We start from the raw sequence: 23,442 nt of genomic DNA, 5'->3' as shown, positions 1-23,442 counted from the left end.
CATCTGCAGACAGACCCACATTTGAAAAATGGTTAACATCTTATTTTATAACTAAAAAATTATCTTAACCTCTCTGAGACTCATTTTCCAAATCTATACTTTGAAAATAACATCTATTTTGTTACTGTTTGATTTGATATTATATGTAATATGCATTTTAAACGTTGCATATTATCATTTTCCATGTGCTCAGTCTGTTAATAATAACAATAATAATAATAACAAAATTCATGAATTATATCTCTTCCTCTACCTGCTGTCTTATTTTTTTGTCCCTTCTTTCATAGGCAACCTTCTCAAAACTGGTGTCTATAACCAGAGCTTCTCATACTTTAACATGCTTGGCAATCACCTGGATGTCTTGTTAAAATGCATATTCTGATGCAGTAGTTGTGAGGAGGTGCCTGAGATTCTACATTTCTAACAAGCTCCTTGGTAGGGCTGATGCCATTGGTCCATAAACCACTGTTTGAATAGCAAGGATCTGTTCCTTACTCCTCTGACACCCTGACACAGGGCTCAGATAATAGAGCAGATAATAGAACAGCATTCATACCACTTGACTGCATAACTCTAGTGATCACTTTATAGTCAAATCTAATGCATACATTTTGGTCCCTAACGTTGTTGAACTCTCAGCAGCCCTCGATGCTGCCAACAGTGTTGATGGAGCTATGATCAGTCCTAAGTAGATAAATACAACCTCATCCCCAGGACTCCACAGCAGCTAATGAGACCATGACTAGTTGGTTTCACTAAAATTTAGGAGATTTTGATCTTATCCCTATGAAACCATACAGTCATGTATATTCTTTCTTATCCCTTTACATGGTTAATCTCTTCATTCTTTAGCACAAAATTCAGACTCAGCCCTTCTGAGAAATATCCCACTTATTAAGAAATGGAGAAATTGTGAAATTAAAAGAGCAAACCAAAAGAAAAAATTCTTACATTTTAAACCAGAAAACCATATATATGCTCTTTTTATTAAAGCATATTTTCTGTTTCACTTTTTTTGAGAAAAATGTGAAGCATGAGTTAGCTAGTGCAATGTCAAGTAAATTCAAGACACTGACATGTTCTATTATCTGAGCAGATTGATGCCCACACTGATTTGAAAAAGAGGAAAGGGTATTGTTACACCACACCAACAAGCACAGTTGCTCCTTCTCCTCACATACCACACACACACACACACACACACACACACACACACACACACACAGACACACACACACACACACACAACACACATTATTCAGCTTAAAAGTTCCAAGTGTTTGTATACTACTATGAGGACATAAAAGGGGGGTAGAATAAGGGTAACACAAAACCCACACCACATAAGATTAGTAGATCAGTTATTTCAGTGTTCAAGAAAAGGATTTGAGGTAGATTTCAAAGTGAAATTTTCAAATGGGCTATGAATTGGTAGGAGAAAACTAAAATTTAGATTGAGTTTATGATTCAATTAGATGAGTATACAGGATCTTGCTGTAATTGATGTGATCATGGAATAGATACAGCCTAGATACAAACATAGAAGCAGACATCAGATCCATTCTATGTTTCAGTAAACTGAGGCATGAACAAGTTAAACAACGTACCGAACATTACACAGCAAGTAAGTGATGATGCTAGATTCCCATTCAGGCAATATTATTCTGTACCCTGCCCTTTTAATTCTTAAATTATATTCCAGGCACCCTCCTTGGAATTGAGAGTATACAAAACATAGCAAAACATTTATGAGTCTCTGCTCTCATGAAATTTACAAATCTTTTATTTGGATGTGACCTTTTTTTGGTGAGATTTGGAAAGAACTAAATTAAATATATAAAAGAAGGCTGCCAGAAGTGTGAAGCTGGGCACATTTTAGTGACCTCTATTTGTCCCAAATCCAAGTGTACATTGATGGAATTAGAATCAACCTGAATCGCCAGATTATAGTTTAAGTGCCCTGTACACATAAACCACACGTATAAACATACATTCATACAAATGTACAAGGGGATACATACTAAATAAGTAGAGTCTCTTTCCCCAAATCATAAATATTCAGAAAAGATGTTTAAAAGGTTTAATATTTAAAATGGCTACTCAGAAGCCATTAGTTGTAAGAATGACGTTTGTAAGATATTACTCTGAGCACTTCATTACTTTGGCCACATCCTGAAGCAATCTTTAATAATTTCTTTAATGGAATGAGCAGATCAGAGCTATAATGAACCTCTTTAACTTTTTTAATGGATATTTTATTAGTTAAAATAGATATTTGCTTCTCTCTGTTTGAACCTCTTATAAAAATCCCACATCAGGCACACTGGATATTAAAAACTAAAAACAGAAACCAGCTCGCTTTATTTTGATCAATCAGATCTAAATATATTTTTGAGCCAGTCAAACCCAAGATGTTTTTGAGGACCCAACAGACAGAGAATGCAGAGCTAAAATAACTTTAAAATTCTAATACTTTTTTTTTCTTCCACAATGAGGCTTGGGTATCTATAATAATTATAAATATCATATCAATCTCTTTTCTACTGGACACCAAGTGACATGATGAGATCACCGCTAGTGGATCCGGAGCAAAGCATGCATGGGGGCATCACTGTGCCTTCATCCAAGAATAGGAATCCTGAGCTGACCCTTTTGTCTAAAATTTCTGCTAGAAATTAATGAATTCACTGTTGTCAATCAAGTGATGGGGCATATTTATTGAGTCCATAAATTAGACCCATAAGCAGTGTGGTAGACTTTTTATAGCCTGGAAACTATTGCAGAAAATGGAACAAAAAGATTTATAGCTGTTAGGCTGGCACAGTCTTTGGAGTAGGGTGGCAAAAAAAATAGTGAAGAAGTTTTCAGATTGAAAGTGTAAAAGTGATAATAAGTAAGCAAGTCCTGAATTTAATTTTTATAGTACGCAGCTCCAGACGCGCAGGCTCAGCAGCCATGGCTCACGGGCCCAGCCGCTGCGCTGCACGTGGGATCTTCCCAGACCGGGGCACGAACCCGAGTCCCCTGCATCGTAAGGCAGACTCTCAACCACTACGCCACCAGGGAAGCTCTCACCTAGGTGACTTCTACATCTTATTATTGAGTCTTAGCTGCCTCTGCCTCTGAATGCTCCTCCTCCCAGTATAATGTTTTCTGCCTCACCTTGGCTTCCCTCACCATGCTAAAATGCCAAATAATCCATAGAAATTGCATAGTAAAAGTCTGTTTTGGGGGGTAAAGGGGGGAATCTAATAACAAATTCTATTTCGACTTTAAGCAATAGGAAGAGAATAAAAGTGCTATTATCCAAATCCAGAGAGCTTGGGAATTGGTAGACTAATTAATATCCACTTTAAGTTGTGGACCAAAAAAGTGACACATTCCTAATTTAAATATTTTATTTTGACTTAAATTTGAAAGTATATATTTGTTTGCTAAACTTCTGATATAGGGCCAAAGCTTTTTTGGGGTATATATTTTATTGGAGTTTAGAATCACTTATTTTAAATAAACCATGGCCCCAATTTAACATGAGCTTAGAATTTCTCAAACTGTATCAAAAATACAGCAAAAGTATGGGTAGAATGTTTTTTTAAAAAAGATTTGTATCCCAGTCTTTTAGAGTTGACTTGCTCACATCCAATTCCACAGCATTTTAAAAAATATTTTTCTTTCCTTCTTGAGTCTTTCCGCAGTATTCAATTTAGATTTCATGACAACAGAAATTGTTCTTATTTTTGCATTCATATTCCATTGGCTTATGTAATAGGTATTTGAATTTAATGATTCAACTTAGAGACAATCGATTGGCACAGTAGGGAAAAAACAAGGCTGACTCTAGTTAAGCACTGAACTCAAACGGCAGGATCAGAAGTAGGTAGGGTCCTAGACAGGGGCCTACTAGCAGTGAGCACTCAACCATGATTACAATGAGAGGTTGGTAGGTTTTTCAAAGGGAATGGAGACTGTTGGTTCACCTGGTGAATCTGTAAAGTGCAGACAGCTTAGTAGGGCTTCCAATATATTTATGATTAGGATACAGTGGTGCCTCGTGAAATATAAGGTCAGGGGTACAGCTGTGACTCAGAAGTCAGAACCACTGATTACAAGAAGCACTGGAGGAAACCCAGGAAGCATCTGGTAGGAGAGGAGTGTCATGGCCACAGATAGCTCCTGTGTAGTATTAATGTAGTATGACTTACGTATGTCATACATTAAAGTGTATTTCTGCACTTTAAATTTCTTTACACTTTAGCACTTTACACATTATGGATGTTTGAGGACCAAACATAGAATTTTTCTTTGACAAGATTTGGGCTTTTCAACATAGAAGCGGGTATCATCCTCTCTCATTCTAATGTTTCAAGAGCCTTGTTTTTGGAGTTTAGAAGACCTGAGTGTGACCTCTGAAACAATCCCTAAACATTCTGGGCTTTCATTTCTTCATGTATCAATATAAAATAGGATATTACTACCTATGTCACAGAGTTATTTTGAGGTACCTAGCTCCATACCTACTGAATAAAATGCACACCGTAAATGGCAGTTGTACTTAACTCTGGTATTAAACTTCCATAGCAAAAGCAGGTGACTTACAATATAAGAGAGTAAATAACATGATGTGCAAAACTTTACTGTCTGAGCCTCTACTATGTTTAACCAATTTACAAACTAAAGTGTAGTGGAGAATGAAACTGCTCTCAGCACATAAAAGCAGCTTTGGGATCAGCTTTAACCACTGGATGTAATTCTTAGAGTGATTTCGAAGGATGGTAGCTCAAGTTATTTCAAGAAAAAGTGGGATGATTTTAATAATGCCTGTAGACTGAACTGGAACAGAAAACCTATAAACAAAGTGAGACAACTCTAGATTCAGGCTGCTCTCTCCTTTCTCTGAAACCAGGGGATACCTCTCCTCCATTTGCCTCTCAATCTCCAAATGCATCTAATTATTGTCTCTCGTCTACTGGCTTGTTTTCTTGTAGAAACTTAGTCTCCACTCACTTTGTAATTTCAGCTTTCTCTGGATCTTCTATTATTGACCCTACTTCTACTGCAAATTAGCAAATTCTTCCTGTGTTTTTTAATTCAATTAGCTCTAAGTTTGAGCTGTTTCATACAGTGATACAAGGACCATATGCCACAGCGAAGTAGGTAATCATATGACTTATGTACATTGTTCCATGACCTCTCAACTGTTACCTAGCATCTATAATCATCTATGTTTTACGCAAATCTTTTCTACAGAAAGAAGTATCATCCAATGGAAGTCATTGTTAGATCAAGCATATTTTGACATCCATGAGCTAAAGCTAACTGCTGTTGTCCATGAGCAATTCTTTACTAACAATTACTGTTACTAATGCCTGAAATAGGATCACTATCAATTTGTTTATAATGTGAAGACTTAATAAGCAGGTTAGTCAGAAATACTAACTCATAAGTTGAGAAAATTTAGCCCATCTTGGGCTCAGTATAGCTGTTTGGAATTAAAATCCAATTGTAGTCACTTAAATTGTAATGTCTGAATTCTATTGACTTATCCTAGTTGTAAAACGTCAGCATCCCTGCTGTCCTCCATTTTTACTTTCCTAAGTCTAACATATTCTTTAATAATTCCAGAAAGCCCTATGGAGTATCTCAAAGGTGCTCATTTAATACCTGTATTCCTACAGAAATTTCTATCTATCTATATTTCTCCTCAACAGCTGTCTTGTTGATATTTGCTGCCCTCAAATCTCTCCAGAGAGGAAGGTCACCTCTGATCTGTTTCCTGAGCATGTTGGGAAATCACCTTGCCTGAGATGCTGCTCTCTGGCATATAGTAGAGTTGCAGAACACGCGAGGTGCCCAAACTATGCTGTGTTCCTTATATATTTATATTTCACACACGTTTATTGAATCTGTATTGAGTTCTGGACACGGCATGAAGCACAGGGGATATAGCAGTAAACAAGACACTTACACTTGCCTTGAGGAGTTTTTAATCCAGAGGAAAATAAAGAACTTTTAAGTCCCTGTTATGCTCATACTCAGTGGGATGGTTACTATAAAAAATAAATACATGACAAGTGTTAGCAAGGATGTGGAGACATTGGAACTCTTGTGCACTGTTGGCAGGAATGTAAAATGCAATGCAGACACTATGAAAATCATTATGGAGCTTTCTAAAAAAACTAAATATAGAATTATTATATATCCAAAAAATTCACTTCTAAGTATATACTCAAAGGAATTGAAGGCAGAGTCTCTAAGAGATATTTGACCACCCTTGTTTAGAGCAGCATTATACACAATAGTCAAAAAGTGAAAGCAATCCAAGTGTCCATCAATAGATTAATCGATAAACAAAATGTGGTATATATACATACAATGGGATGTTATTCAACCTTAAAGAGGAAGGAAATTCTGACATATACGACAGATGGATGAACTCTGAGGATATTATGCTAATTGAAATAAGCCAGTCACAAAAAGGCAAATACTGTATGATTCCACTTGTATGAGATACCCAGTGTTATCAAATTCATAGAGACTGAATATAGAATGGTGGTTGCCAGGGCCTGGTGAGAGAAGTGAATGAGGAGTTGTCTAATGGCTTTAGAGTTTCAGTTTTGCAAGATGAAAATAACTCTGGAGATTGTTTGCACAACAGCGTGAATGTACTTCACACCTCTAAACTGTATTCTTAAAAATGGTTAATATGGTTAATTTTATGTTATGTATATTTTACTACAATTAAATTTTTTGAAAAAAGCCTCTGTTATGTTTCTGGAGCCTTAAAGACTCCCTTATTGTGATAAGGACAATATTACACAACCCCAACTGTAGCTTGCACATTACCATCTGCCACACATGTCCCAGATCTCTCATAAACCATCTCTAAAACTGTTTTTATATGAAATCCTTTTAGAGATTTCAGAGCCAATCCCCAAAGCTGAGAGAAAAACAGATATCAATAACTCAATAAGTAACCTTTTTCTTTTTGCTTTGAGTACCATAAGAACCTCCTTCTTTCAACTCCTTACCAAATTTCTGCTGCTTGGGCCAGTCTTGCAAATGGATACCAGATAAGACTGCCTTCATCTGAATTGAGCCAAATGTGTTATACAATAGATGGCCCATTGCCTTCCTTACATTTACATTTTGGCAAAGCACTTATCAATATAGAATTTCACATGAACGAGTGGGCTGAATCTAAAATGCCACTGTTTTCATTTTATATTCAGATCTTGAATAAATGCAATATGTCAATCAAAATTAAATTTAAAAATTCAATTAATTGATGACAGCACCATAGCATGTTAAAGCCCGCATTTATTAAGAATTTAAAATGGACTGGGCACTATTCTAAATGGTTTAAATGTATTTATTCACTTAATCTTCACAACAAACCTATGAGCTGATACTATGGTCTACATTGTGAAAGTGAGGAAACAGAGACATTAGGAATCTTGCCCAATAACACACATAAATGGTGGACTGCAATTTTCACTTCAGCAAATCGGTTCCAGGAATAAGTAATCTTAATCATTACTCAGTACTGCTGGATACAGAAAGTCCACAGAGGCAGAATGATTTCTCAGGATTATACAACCATGTAATAGAAGAGCCAGATCTCTTATTCCCAGTCCAATGTCTTTCTTTCCTTTTTCATATGAAACTCATCAAAGTAACCATTTTGTAATCTCTCAATAAGACAAAGTAGTCCTATTGACTATGATATGAGTCTTCCCTGATTGTCATCGTATGGGAGGTTAGAATTTAAAGGACGGAGCTAAGTAATCAGACATTCCACCCCTTTGTCATATTATTCTTTTCCTCTTTATGTTGGTAGAATTACCTCAAATTATAACAGTTATTTATTAATTTTACTCTAGTTTATTTAAGAGTTTATAATTCAAAGCAAACATCATGCATCTTTCATTTGTCCTTAAATATTATCACTATTTAGATAAAGATTTTAAGTAATAGAGCTAAATTAAAGCACAGCTAAAATATAACTACAATTTTAATAATATTTTAAATTAAAATACATTTCTCTTAATATCATACATCAACTTTCTTCCTACATGTTAAATGGAGAATGCCATAATGTATTTCTTATGTGGTCCTGAGATTTGATTAGGTGTGATATTACTAAACTTGTAATTTTTCTTCTTTTTTTTTGTATGAGATGACATTTTTTGATTGTTCTTTAGATTAGTAGCTAATAGGTTAAATTTTTGAGAAAAGTATTACACAGACATTTACTTAGAATAACAGTAGTTAAGGAAAAATGACACAGTATAGCTATGAGTTATTCATCACTGCCATTTGGCCGGCAAAACCACCCTGATAATTTGGCACCTTTCCTTCTTCTAGGAATTAAGAAACTATTTGATGTTATCAAACACGACAAGTGTCACCAAAATGAGTATAAGTCATATTGCTCTGAGCAGGTACTATCACTCTTGTATAGAAAACTACTGTGTTTTGTTGTTTTCTGTATGTAAACACGTAAAACAAAAATGAACAAAAAGAACCTTGATAAAGACTTAGCTTTTATTTCTAAGTAAACAACTACCTTAAGTCACTTATAGTCTACCAAAACCAAATTAGAACACTGCTATTTGAAATCAGATCACAAATGTGTTCATGTGTAGCATTCCAATTTAATCAATAGCCAACAATCTATTCTGAAATGATTGCAACCATTAGAGTTGTCTAAGCAATTCTTACTTTCTCTCAAATCATTTATTAACAGAGCAAAAGAGGGAAAAAATAAAAGACTACTTCAAGCTTATTTTCCCCATTATTATTCTCATGGAATAGTACAAAGGTGAAGCAATGTAAGCGGGTCATAAAATGTTTCAACAAGAAAAAAAAAAAAAATCACTGCGTGAAGATCATTTTTGTTGGAGCTAAAGAGAATAACAGAAAACTGTGTTCTCCCAGGGCTGGGGCCAAGGCCCCAATTCTATTGCTATTGGAGAAAATGCTGCAAGTTCAAGAGTCAAACTGGTTTCTATTATAAAAGCAGTAGATTATTCTGTGATTAGTGTCTGAAACTGCTAAGCTTTACCTCCTCTTCTATTTAGTAGTGTCTTTCATTAGGTAGGGAAATGTATCTTATGGATTGCAATATGTAAACTTTTTTATTATGCACACACCCTGAGGCCTCATCAATATTGCTTGAACATGATGATGATTACTATTATAATTCACAGTTGATCAATGTTTCAGTGTTCTAGAAGAATTCTAACTAATTTCCTAGCAAAGAAATAATATGTATCTTATATATATTTTTTCCAAAACAAGAAATTTTAAGAAACTAAATATATTAAGAAATTAAGTATAATAAAGAAAAACTACTCACGCCTATTTTAATGAATCATCACTAATGAATTTTGTACAGTAGGGATATATTTTATTTTTTATATAGAGGACAGGAGTCACAATTGTAGTCCATTATAGGGTTTTGTTTGTTTTGTTTATCCCCTATATCACGCTTTAGTGGTTAGATCCATTTGGACCCTGACCTGATACTTAGTATGTCAAAGGTAGACAGCAAGGAGAGATTTGAGGAGAGATTAAGGAAATGTCTGGGGACTATAAGAAAGCATGCTTAATTCAGTGACTGGTTATAAAAAAGTAAGAAGCACAGTATTCTATATTAGTCCACACAATATTTTAAATTGTATTAATCAAGGTAACCATTCAGTATATACAAATTATGATAATTCAAGGAGAGTTTTGTAAAGGAATAACATACAAGATTAGGGGCAGTATAGGAAGACCATGAGGGATAGAACAATCCCCTATGGCTAGTGAGTATAGGACACCATTCCTACCCAATGGAGGGAAAGAATTACCACCATTCAGAGGCTGAGAAGTCTTTGTGGAAAGACTGTCTCAAGGAATTGAACTCTTTAGTCAAGGGACTCAACTGAATCCTGGCTGTACCACAGGGAGGGAGTAAAAGTAATAATGATTCCCACCTCATTCTCCTCTTCCAATGTATTGCCTGAGCTCCGCAGTGTCTAAACCCACTGGAAGTTTGAGGGAGAGAACCCATTAATGTAATCCATGTAGATCAATTCCTGGGGCATGGCATGGGTGGAGAAGGGTAAAGAGAGGTACAGGGAGGTGGGAAGGAAAATATCAAGCATGTATATCAGGACACAAAGTCATCCTTTCAAACCTTACTGACATGTAACTATTCCTTCAAAACCAGGCTGGGAGATGTGTCAGTTCTGCCTTTCATTTTTGAAGAAGAGAAAGATACTTAAATGCACCAAGCATCCATTTCATATAAGCTGTTTAAGTAGTATATTTTAGGGGCTAAACAAACAAACTTTGGAGTCAAACTGGGTTTGAATTTTTCATCAACTCTTTAGCTGTGTGACATTGGACAAATTATTTAGCTTTTCTGCACATCAATTTCTTTATGTCTGTAGTAAGAGTATTGTAAGTCAATTCAGAGAAGTATTTTGAACATTCAATGAGATAATAAATGTAAATTAATGGGTAGGATTAAAAGCAAACCTCAATAAATGACAGCTACTATTATCATAGTAATTTTTAGGCACACTAACAATAAAAAGAATGGGTACCAAGGATGAGTTCTACTAATTCAGACTCTCAAAGCTTTCTCCTGCTCATTTTCTTCTAGGTTATTTTAGACTGAAGAATTACTGCAGGTGAAGATGCAATGCTGAACTCAACTGGGTTCACCTCTAGCTTCTTGAAAACTCTTGGTGCAAATTGGAATTAACAGAGATTTATTGGAATTTTCTTTCTGCACAACATATTAATGACAAAGATAAGTGAAAGCAAGAATAGATTTATTTCTGCCCAGTGTAAAACCTCCTGGAAAAGCAAGCAGCAGGAATCTGCAAATGCACCCCTATAATGGTGCACTGTCCTGTCACCCCCTTCTGGAATCAGATGATGTCATTTTTCATATTCTGAAAGGAGCGCACAAGAGGTCAATGCAGAAACAACTTCCGCACATAAATCTTTGCTCTCTCGTGAAGTTAATCAAAAGAAGCCTGGAGAACAGGCAGATTATCTGTACATTGTTTACTCCGTGGGTTATAAGGTTTGTAAAAAAAAAGAAAATAAGAATTACCTCTTCACAAATTTCAGGTTCTCCAAAGCCCCTGCTGGCTGTCACGTCCTCCAAAAGATGTAAGCATATTCATCACTGCACAGGGAGTCTGCCAAGTATGCCTTTATAAGAAAGGCTTTTAAAACTATTTAGACTCTCTTACAAGATTTGACTGAAGTACATTTCCAATACCTCGATTTCCTGACTGGCTTGATTTTGTAATACAATCCAATACTGTAGGATAATTAATATTTCCACAGCTGTGCTTTGTATAATGGAGGTCTGCTCTGATAAGATTTCAAAATAACTCTTATTCTTATTAATCCAGACTAACATATTCAGAACAGAAAATATAATAAAAGATAACTGTGTAATGACTTGTACTTCCTATGGTATTTGGATCCCCCATGTCTAAGCCATAGCACTAATAAATTTTCAGGAAAGCGTAACAACTTGATATCCTACAAGAGTATCTTCTAAAGATGCATCTTTGGTTTTCAAATTTCTTAATTAGGGTAACAGGATAGTTAAAATATGACTGTATCAATTTTTTTAGGGTTGCCATGAGAAAGTACCATAGGCTGGGTGACTTAAATAACAAAAATTTATTTTCTCACACTTCTAGAGACTAGAAGTCAGAGATCAAGGTATCTGTAGGCTTGTTTCTTCTAAGGCCACTCTCCTTGGCTATAGATGTCTGTGTTCTCCCTCTGTCCTCATGTGGCCCTCCCTCTGTGTATGTCTGTGTCCTACTCTCCTCTTCTTATAATGACACTGGTCATATTAAATTAGGGCCCACTCTCATAACTTCATTTAATATTAATTACCTCATGAAAGACCTTATCTCCAAATAGTCACATTCTGAGGTACTGAGGGTAGGACTTCAACATATGAATTCTGGGAGCACACAGTTCAGCTTATAACAGTTACTGCTGTATGAAATTGTCTAAACATACTTCTGGGACCAACGGTTTTAAACTTTATATCAGGAAATTGGGTATAGTCAAATTTATGACTGATGAAATATGACGTGCCCAATATTATTTTCAGTCTTTGCATGGGTGCTTCCCTCTGATTGGAATGCTTTCCTAAGGATAGTTCCATGACTCACTTTCCTCCCTAAGCCTTTACTTGCTGTCATCTTCTCAGTGGGACATTCCCTGATTTATACATGAGCACTGCCCCCAAAACTCTCCAACACACTTTCCTTCTCTAATCCTCCCCAAACACTTATTGCCTACTGAATATCTTACATCTTACTTATTTTTAAATTGTTCCTCAATATTAACTAAACTTTAAGTTCTATGAGCATAAGAATTTTGTCCAATATATTTACTATGGTATTCCGTATAATAGGAGATTAATAAGTACTTGTTGAGTTAATGTAAAATAGTTTCATACCTGTCATAAATGCCATTGCTTACTATCAAATAAGAATAAAGAGTAATTTATTTTCTCTAATTTAATCTCCTAAGAACTTAATATTATCTGTACGGTATTTTTGGATGTATAAATGAATCTAAGCTTTGTACTTCCAGATTTCTCTAGTAAGCAAAGAACCTCTTGCTAACATGGTGCTAAAAATTCCAAGCACACTCACTTCAAACAGATACTGATTTAAAGCACTTCTTCAGGTATGCTGGAGTGTAGAAGAAGAATGTGACAATAAGTGTAACATTTGTAAGAGTGATATTGAGATCTAAAACTGGGGTTGATGAGAAGCTGGATAAAATGAGGTTGGTTGAGATAAGAAACTAATTCCAGATTAACGATTCAGGATTCAGGATTAGGCTACCTGATGTACAATGATGCCATTCTAACTTATTAAACAAAGTAATGGCTTGAGAAATGAAAAGAATGAATACAATATAAACTCAAGAAGGTAAAGATGGAGAAATAGAAACTTTGGGGTAGTGAACATTTATATTAGTTGCCCTGTTTAGGTGGGTTAGGAGATCTGTTGATTTGTACAGATAGTACTAGAAAAATGAGAGGTTGGACTCAGCCCATGCATCCTTTTTTGTTTTTTAAGAGTAGCTAGTACAGCATGCTAGTACCCAGACTATGTACTTCATACTTAATAATATGAAGGAAAGTAATTTTTCTTTCATACAACTACATATTTAAATAATAAATGTGATTGCATCATAGCTGGTACATAACGTTAATTCAAATTGTAAATGAAGCTCCTTAGTTTCATGGAAAGATGAAAGAATATAGGAGCCCTGAATTCCTGACTTAGTCCTGACACTTCTAATTATACAATTAGATTTAAATTTTAAATGATCATACTGACTGCTGTATGGAGAACAGTCTTATAGACATTTGGGGGGGGGGTGTGTGTAAGAGAGGAAGCAGGAAAACCATTAAGAGGTCATTTTGATACTCTGGTTAAAAATGAAATAACATTGGAGCAGGTGATGGCAGGAAGCAGTTGGGTGTGGAGCGAATGGTGATAAGAGGGGCTGATGAGTTGGATGCGGGGTGTGAAAGAAGGAGAGAAATCAAGGATAAATGTAAGGCATCAAATACTGTGCTAGATGGTAGGGCTCAAGTGGTAAACAGTAGCAAAAATAAAACGGTTCCTATTTAAGTAGAGTATCGTCTGCTAGAGGCTCTCACTAGAAGGTATTCTTCATAGGTAACTCAGCACATGGTCCTGTGGTTACAATACAGGAAGTGTGCCATAAGTTTTAATGAAAGAAATGAACAAATTAGTCAATCAAGCCTCAATATTGTTAAGTATCTAGGCTTCCCAGAATAATTATTTTATTTTATGAAATTTCATCCTCCTCTTAGAAAAGATTTTTTAAAATTATACATATTTCTTTGTTCACATTATTGTATGAATTAATTAGAGCTAAATAAGGTGAAATAGAGTTTATAGATGCTACACCATAAATATTCATCCCTGCACCTTAAATATTTCTAATGTTTCCCTTCCTCATTTTTATGTGATGCTTATAAATTCTTTTTGCTATAGATGACATGCTAAACCAAAAACTATTAATGTGTATTTGTTGTGTGTTTGGTTCTTTTCTCCAAATTCTCAATATATTTCTGATACTATTTATAGATCATCATTCAAATGTTCCCATCTTATGGTCCCAAAGCACCAAATAATTTGGTATTTTGCTTGATATTTAACTTGATAATTTAGGTAGTTAATTTTACCTACAGAGAAGATGTTTGTCAAATTCACTTCTCACCCCACCAAAAGCAAACAAACAAAGCAATCAAACAAACAAACACTAAAGAGCCCCCACCCATACACCATAACAAGGTAAACTGTTTATGGTCAGTTTTATGCCAAGGAAGATCCCAGTTGTCCATTTTACCTTGTCTCTCCCTTTCTCTCTCACAATAAACTTGAGATTGCAATTCTGTGACCTGGGTTTACCTTGTAACATCCTTGCTTTAACTTTTTAAAACTTTCTTTGAAAATATCTCTAGAGGGCATTTTTGAAGTCAGGAAACTTAGGAAAATATACATAATATTATCAAGGACCTCCTCAGTTTGTAAAAAATCCAAACATACTAACCACGTTTCCAGACATCATCAACATCCTGTAGAAATACAAGGGCACAGATTTTTATGACTTCTTTTCTAATTATTCCCAAAAGGAGTGAAATTACATTTCCCAGATATTAGAATAAAACTCTCACAATCAAGAAAAAAGCACATACATGTAAATCTACATAAACTCAAATTTCATATATATAAGCACAATTAGTGCAAAGGCTTACTATAGTAACCTTAAAACAGTGTTCAAAAAGAAAGCTCAGGAAAACTCCTATAACAATAATTATAGACTGTAGATGGTTCTACCCAATTTTCACCATAGGGCACTTTCCATACTATGTTCTTGTCTCTCTGACCAACAATTTTCTACCCTAGTGTTAACAAAACTTCTTACCTTCCTGGTGATACTGGCAACAACTTTCTTTGACCATCCCCTTCTACTCCTCAGCAATAAAATTAAACGTAAATTTCTTTTCTGTATTCAGATATTACTTTTATTTTTAAATTGAAATATAGTTGTTTTACAATGTTGTGTTAATTTCTGCTATACCACAAAGAGATTCAGATATATATGTATGTGTATATATGTATATATACACACACACACATTCTTTTTTTATATTCTTTTTCATTATGGTTTATTATAGGATATTGAATATAGTTCCCTGTGCTATACAATAGGACCTTGTTGTTTATCCATTCTATATATAATAGGTTACATCTGCTAACCTTACAACTGCATAGAGAACAGACTTGTGGTTGCCAAGGGGGAGGAGGTTGGGAAAGGGATGGAGTGGGAGGTTGGGGTGAGCAGATACTACTGTTATATAAGCTTGTGCATTGTGCTATTATAAATATCCCTTTACAAGTCTTCTACTCAACTAATCTGTAAATTCCTTAAAGGAAAAACTGTGTTTTGTTCTTTCTCAGTCATTTACTCTTTCATTCAACAAATATTCATTAACTGCCTCCCTTTGTATTTCATTAAAACTAGCATGCTGTCAATGGTACATTATACTATACTATTTTATGCACAACTAAGAAAGAAAAATCTGTTTAATTGATCTATGATTTGCTATCAATAGTAAAATGTATCCTGTTTACTAAGATATTTTAAAAGTTTTAAAATGTGCATTTCAGACTAGAAAAAATCTGGTATGTACAAGAGATTGTTTTATATGCCCAGTATATATCGTGTAAAAAAGAAAAAAAAAAAGGTTAAAGTCCCTACCCTCACAGGGGGTACATTTCAGACAGAAAAAAAAAAAACCAAAAAAACTGTAATAGACAATACAAACATACAAACGAATTGTGTTAGATGTTTATATATACCATAAAAAATAGAAAAGACAAGTGTGATAAATATTTAATAGAGTTGTTAAATAGGGTGGACTCATTCAGGTGATGACGTGTAAGCAAGGACTAAAAGAAGTGAGTGAGTTTTCTATGTGGATATTTTGTGATTGATCGATCATTCCAGGCAGAAAGAAGAGCTAGTGCAAATGTCTTGAGGCAGGAATGTTCCTGGCATATTTTAGGAAAAGCAGGGAAGCTAACGTGACTGGAGAAATGTGAGAAATAGAAAAGTGAAAAGGAATGAAGTGATAAAGACAAGTGGGAGTTGGATCATGTGGAACCTCATGGGCCATCAGGACTTTGGTTCATACATTGAGTAAAATGGGAATCTTCTGTAGCACTCAGAACTGAATAACTTGATCTGATCTATGTTCTAACAGGATAATTCTCCTGTGGCTCAGGTGTGAATGGTGGTGAGAAGTCTGACTCTGGATATATTTTGGAAGTAAAGCCAACAGTGTTTCCTAACAGATTGGATGCAGAGCTATGAGAAGAAGAATCAAAGAATGTTCCAAACATTTTGGCCTGAGTAACTAAAAAGGTACAGGTGTCTTCAAATGGAATGAAAAAGCTAGAGGTAAAGAGGGTTTGGGGAAGCCAGGAGTTCAGTTTTGGACATATTGATTCATGGCGTCTTATAGACTCTAAATGGAGATACTTGAGTAGATAGTTGGATATATGAATCCAGAATTTAGGAAAGTGGTCAAGGATTGAAGATACAAATTTGGCAGTCGATAGAATGCAAATAGTTCTCAGCCATGACACTGCGTGGTACGATCCTGAAAAGAGAGAGTATAGACCGATAAGAAAAGAAAGCCAAAGACTGAGCACTTGGCACCAACCTTGAGTTCAAGGAGAAGAGGAGAAACCAGCAAAGAAATCTGAGAAGGACTATCTAAAGGAAAATCTAAAATGCAGGTGTTCTAAAGCCAGATTTAACCTCAGTAAGCTAACTAGTCTATAGTAAGTGCTCAATAACTGTTAAATGAATAAATTATTTTTTACTCATTGGCTATTTGATGGCTTGTGGACAGCCTATTCTCTCACCCAAGTACAGTACCGAGTGATGATATCCATCCTTCTTCTATACATTCCTCCACCACTAAAACACAGAGTTCAGGTAGAAGATCCCTAGCAAGTCCTTCACAGTAATCAATTAGGTATGACAGGGTACGTTATACATAAATTCATAGAGGATAGACAAGAGAAGAGAGGAGATATGAAACATTCTGTCAAATGGTGATATTTATGGTCAGCTCTGTTACATTTTTCTGAGTGACAAGTTGATATTATTGCTCAAAATGATGTTTGGAGATTATAAGTAGATTTAAATTCTTTTCTTTGTCCCTTTCACATTTATCTCTTAGTAATGAGAATGGAAATGTATTCACCCAGGCGAAATACTAACCACTATAATTGTTTGTAGTTTTTTTTTCTTCTTTTGGTCATATAAATCCTAGTTCTAGTTATGCCCATGAAGAATTCAAGCAGACTGGTTGAACATTTACCACCCTGATGACAAATGGTGTTTTAGGTATGGCATTTCAATTTTGGTGCTGCGGATAGCAATGTAATAAATCAAATATTTATATGCTGTTCATTTTTGACAAAGCCTGTTCCGGAGGGACACAATAAACCACATATTTTATGAGAAAAAAAGCCTAGATAAAAATTCCAGTCATATAATTTACTGCAGTTTAGAGTTTACTACTGCTATTAATGGGCATCCTCTATTAGATGGTATATTGAGATAGTATTAGACAGGTGACTAGAAGAGAAGGATTTATGAAATAAGCTAAGGAGAGATAAAACTGAGGTTACACGGAGACATATAAGTCAGAGAAATTGAGGAGTAGATAGAAATAGCATTACCAAATGTATCAAGGTCAAGCAACTCACATTGTGGAATGGAGTGAATCAAGCCAGCTGATCTGTAACTGTCAGAATATTCCAGAGACTACTACAGTGATAGGTCAGAACAAACCGTTCAAAACATATCATTGTATTTGTCTTATAAAATAATAAATTATAAACATATATGTGTGAGTGTGGTGTGTGTGTGTGTTTACATATATACATATATGATGTGATCTAATTAAAATGATTTCAACTAAAAGGCTAGAAAATTCAGAGTAACTGCAAAGAATAACAACAGTAAAAGGATAGTTATTCAAATTAGGACAAAATGTTAATACTCTTTTAGTAATTATGGAGAATTAGAGAGTTGGGGTCAAATAATTCAAAGATTTGTTTATAATAATCTTCCTAATGGTTGCCACATCTTTCATCTTCCTGCCCCTTTTATCTATCTAATGAATTGATTCCACATAAAATATGGCTTTAATTAGGTTGTCTCTCTTTACTATTACTGCTATTCAGAATCATTTGATAACTCCACACAAAGAAATAAATCACAATACTTGGGCATGGCATGGAAAGCAGATACCACCTGTCTCCATTCTACAGATGAATCACTTATTATTCCTCAGTAAGACTCTTTGGATCTGGTAGATAGTTTGGAGCTGCTTTTCCAGTTACAACCTCTTGGTTTTCTTATCCCTTAATGTTCTCTTGAACAGACTTGGCCTCCACTCCCCACACTCCACCACTGCTGACTTATTTCTCCTCATTCCAATTCAAGTCCCACCTCCTTCTAATGACCTTCCTAGTTACTGCAACCCATATGTAAAATAGTATCTTCTATAATTGAATACAATTTTTTTCTTGGAAAGTAATAATTCCTATGCTTATATTTAACAGCCATAAGGCCTAAATATTGTTAGAACATAAGGAATATGATGAATAATGATTAATTAATTTTTCGATGCTAAGAAAATCGACTTGACCACAGTAGATGTCTTGTAGCCACAAATATTAGTATAGATATTTAGCCAATCATCTGATTAAAATGGGGGATTATAAAAGCCTACAAGTACCTTTAACATATTATTTTAATATAAAGTATAAAATGCACATCCATTCACCCATTATTTTTAAAGTAGTTAAAGTTCTGCACTGTCTTCCTTGCACAAACTATCTCATGTATGAATTTCAGCTTGAGTTTCTTCAAAGTGAGTTGGAACTTAAGACAGTTGCTAAGCAGTATGGTGTAGACTATTTCCAGATTTTTAAAATTTTCTCCCACTTTTTTGCAATTTTCTGCCTATGCATCATTCAGCAGATTTTCTTTTCCTTTCATCTTCATCAAGTCTATCCTAAGCATTCAAGTTCGTTTTCATACAAGAAACGACACTTCATCTTTCACACTCATATTTCATCTGAAAAAGCATACTTAAAGTTTATGATTGCAACGACAATGTTAACTGGAGTAAATAGATTTAGGAATGAACACAAGTGATTCTTGGTAAAGATTCAACTCAAATGTTACAAACGCACAGGCTTTTCAGCAAGGACTTCAGTATGCAATGGGCATTCATCTGCATAATTTAGAGTTGAGTAACTAAAGGTCAGGTAAGATATTTTTATTATAAAACAAATGATCAACAAATATGAATTGAGCAACTATACACTGAACACTGTAACTGTAATCAGCAGTTGTCAGAGTGAAGGGCATGTGGAATGCAGAGATACAGGAATGAGTGCAAAGGAGCACTGACATCAAAGACATTACAAGTTCTCTGGTGCTTTATGAGATCTTGAAAAATAGCAGCAACAGAAGCAAAACATAGTCTCTGGTCTTAAGGCGCATGAAAAATGCACACATGGTTTGAAACTGAGGAAACTATTCCAAGACTGCCTCCTAGCGTCTCCTTAGGATAAACCATTGCACGCTGTTTCTTTTGATTTCCAACCAGGTGATTCTTGCCAGCACTGATTCCCTTTTCCATTTCTGCTACCTGCCCTAGTGGGGTCCAACCACAGTAAGGGCAACAGAACTAGTCTAAGATGCCGACTACTACAATGTCTCTGATCCTTAAACAAGTTACACAGACATGGGGAGGATAATCTTCAGTATTTTCCCAGTTCTAAAGTTCCTCACAGGCTGACAAGTACAATAGGTGAAACGTGCAGGCATGAAACCACATGATCTGTTATCTACATGGATTTGAACAAAGTTAGTAGGACAAAGTACATTCTGATGTTATGTGAATACCCCGGTTTAAGTTAATCTGTACATTTCTCAAATTATTTAATTCATGATAAACTCTTCCCAAACTTCTTCCAGTACCTTCTCCCAGTGTGGAATTAGCTGCTAGACCACAAGTGACTCTCCCTCTAATTATACTTTACTTCCTTTCTGTGAGTGTGAGTTTCCTCTTTTTCTCATCATAAGGTGTTTGGCGTGGGGAGGGAGCCTCATCACTTGAACGACTGAGACTTCCACCTATTCAACTCTGCCACAATGAACCCTCTAATCCATTTGATCCAGCCCAACTGTATCCAAAGCTCAGTAAAATTTTGTGGTCATTTTGTCTAATTTCTACAAGGTGTCAGAGATCTGTGATTTGTGAATTCATTGACTTTATATTTTCTGTTTCCACTAATATGATGGTTAATTTTATGGGTCAACTTGACTGGGCCACAGGTGCTCAGATATTTAGTCAAACATTATTCTGGGTGTTTCTGTGAGGGTGTTTCTAGATGAGATTAACATTAAAATCAAAAGACTGAGTAAAGCAGATTGCCTTCCATAATGTGGGTGGGCCTCACCTAAACAGTTGAAGGCCTTAATAGAACCAAAAGGTTGACCCTCCCCTGAGTACTGAAGATTCCTTCCTGCCTAATGGTATTCAAACTGGGACACTGGCTTTATTCCTGCTTTAAGACTTCAACTGAAACATCAGTTCTTCCTGGGTAAAGTCTGTCTGCTGGCCTTCGACCTGGAACTACACCATCTGCTCTTCTAGGTTTCTAGCTTGCCAACTCAACCTACAGATCTTGGGATTTGACAGATTCCATAATCATGTGAGCCAATTCCTTATAATAAATCTCTCTCTCCCTCTCTCTTGCTATATATACATATGTATACATACATAGAGAGAGAGAGAGAGAGAGAGAGAGAGAGAGAGAGATGTATTCCTATTGCCTCTGTTTCTCTGGAGAACCCTGGTTAATACAACTAAAAAGCCTTTTTTATATTTCCCTTTTCGAAGGCAATATTTTCTCCCTCTTAATTCTTGCTCTGATTAATTCTGCTGAGCCAACAGGCTACCTGCTCCTTTTCCTCTTAGCCTCTTTGGACCAACCTCTGACTTAGACTGACTCACTTTGGTTTTCTTTTTTCCCCAATCGTGACTCTCCAAATGTTTACCTCAATTTTATACACTGAAATTCATGAGCAGCTCTCATTCTGTCCAGGTGCTCAGTTTAGGTTGTTGGATCAACACATCCTAGCCCTTATAAGCACCCAAGCTTCTACTTATTTGATTTAAAAAGTATAACATGTGACTTATTAGAAAAAGAAATTAAAAGATATATGTATTCTGGGAACATTCTCCTATCCTACAGAAACACACACACGCACACAAAACTGTGCAATGATTCAACATCAACTTAGCAAGGGGTCTAAAATATTATAAATGAATATTCTAATATGTAAAACTTATGAGTGATCTTATAAAACAAGCCATTTTTGGAGTTATTTAGAATGTTTAGAAATTTTTTTTAAAACTCAGCATTTTATGCAACCACAGATGGCGTGAGAAGAGGTAACTTTTATACTTCAAAAAAATGACAATCTGTCTATAAAACATCCTAAAGTAGCCACTTGACCGCTTTTATCTAGAACGTCAGGACACCCTACATTAGATGGAAGGCCCATTGTCTGCTCCAATAATCAAAGCAATTGCAAATCAAAACCTTAGTACTACACTGAAGTGATGATATGGGCAGCAGACAATTAGGAATATAGGAGTCCCCACAAACTAGATAGTTATGAGAACCAGCACATGCAAATCTCCGGGAAGTGCTTGAGTTCTAGTTCGAGTTTCTTCCCCAACCACACAGAATTCATTTTGCTACTCCATATATACTGATCCATCCTAAAATCCCAACTATAAATACAAGAGGGAATTCCCTGGTGGTCTGCTGGTTAGGACTTGTGCTTCCCCTGCAGGGAGGCACAGGTTGGATCCCTTGTCGGGGAACTAAGATCCCGCATGCCATGAGGCGTGGCCAAAAAAAAGAAAAACAAAGTGCTTGGGGCCAACTATAAATACAAGAAAAACAAGGTTTAAAGCTCCCACGTCCTTCAATATACTGCAATTCAGTATCTATCACCTACTTCTGTATGGGCCCTAGGTAATTTTTGGTCTCCTGTGTATGTTCGGATTATCAAGATTCACAAGCTGCAACTCCATATTCCTGGCACCTCTAACTTTGTCTTAGAGGAGGAAGTGAAACATCAAAATACTCAACTCATGATTAGCACTAAGTGAATTTGACATACCTTCTGTTCTATTCATGAAGTGAGAAAGTTTTCCCAAGCCAATGAAACACAGAGTACCCTGCAGGAAAAAACAAGATTATATTATGGGGAAATAACTCAATATTTCCAGTATTTATAATTAAAAACAGATGAATTTAATATTTCATAGAATCAAACATGAAAATACAGCTGCTGAGAAACAGGAATGGTATCTCATAAATACATGATTTTTTTGAAATACCCAAGATCCATTTAAATATTATACCTAATTTCTCATATTGGCAGAACATCTTACGAGCTCAAATCCTGCCATCATCTTCAACATAAGATTCAGGAAATATTCACTGAAAGTCTACTATATGCTAGGTACTGTATTAAGCACTGTGTGTTAGTGGATATATTGAATACAATACTAATCTTGGTAATGATAAGAGCCTACAGTAGAGAGAGAGAGACCTGAAAACAAATCAATATTATATACTGTAATGTGCTCAAGTACAAGGTATTCAAGGTGCTATGGGAACGAGATTGAAATATTTACCCAATGTATCAATGATCACAGTCCAGAGTCTAAATGGATCAGTAGAAATTCCCCAGGAAACTAAAATCAAGGCAAGCATTTCAGGCAGAAAGGATATTGTTTGAAATATGCATGAGGGCATATAATACTGTGTCCTATTCAGGTAAATACAAATAGTTCAGGGTGGGTAGACTGACAGACATGATTTACAAAGACTGACAGATGACATAAGAAAATAGAAGTCAGAATGTGAAGGGTTTTGTATTTCCTGGTAAGAAGTCTGGATGTTTTCTTAGATGTATCATCTGAAGAATTTTAAGCAAAGCAGTCATAATGTAAATCAGATTTACATTTTATGCTGACTGCAACACTAGCTGTAATGTGCAGAATGGACAGAAGGAGATTTAGGTAGGAAATACCTGGGCTTCATCAAGTGACACTATGCATTTAACCACACTTCTTTACCAACAGGCCTTTAATCTTTACCATTTACCAGGCACTTTACATATCTCACCTCATTAAATTCTCGTAAGAGTTGTATGATTTAATTACTATTAACCAAC

General features: G+C 35.5%; 1 pseudogene; it reads right to left on the bottom strand.

The window, feature by feature from the left end:
• Window positions 1-22,675, bottom strand: part of LOC101330341 (retinoic acid receptor RXR-gamma pseudogene) — a 106,915-nt pseudogene extending 84,240 nt beyond the window's left edge.
• Between the last annotated feature and the right edge of the window lie 767 nt (window positions 22,676-23,442).

Source organism: Tursiops truncatus, chromosome 5, assembly GCF_011762595.2.
Source record: "Tursiops truncatus isolate mTurTru1 chromosome 5, mTurTru1.mat.Y, whole genome shotgun sequence".
Taxonomy (NCBI): domain Eukaryota; kingdom Metazoa; phylum Chordata; class Mammalia; order Artiodactyla; family Delphinidae; genus Tursiops; species Tursiops truncatus.
Note: the sequence above shows the minus strand (reverse complement) of the source record. Positions and strands in the feature narration are given on the sequence as shown.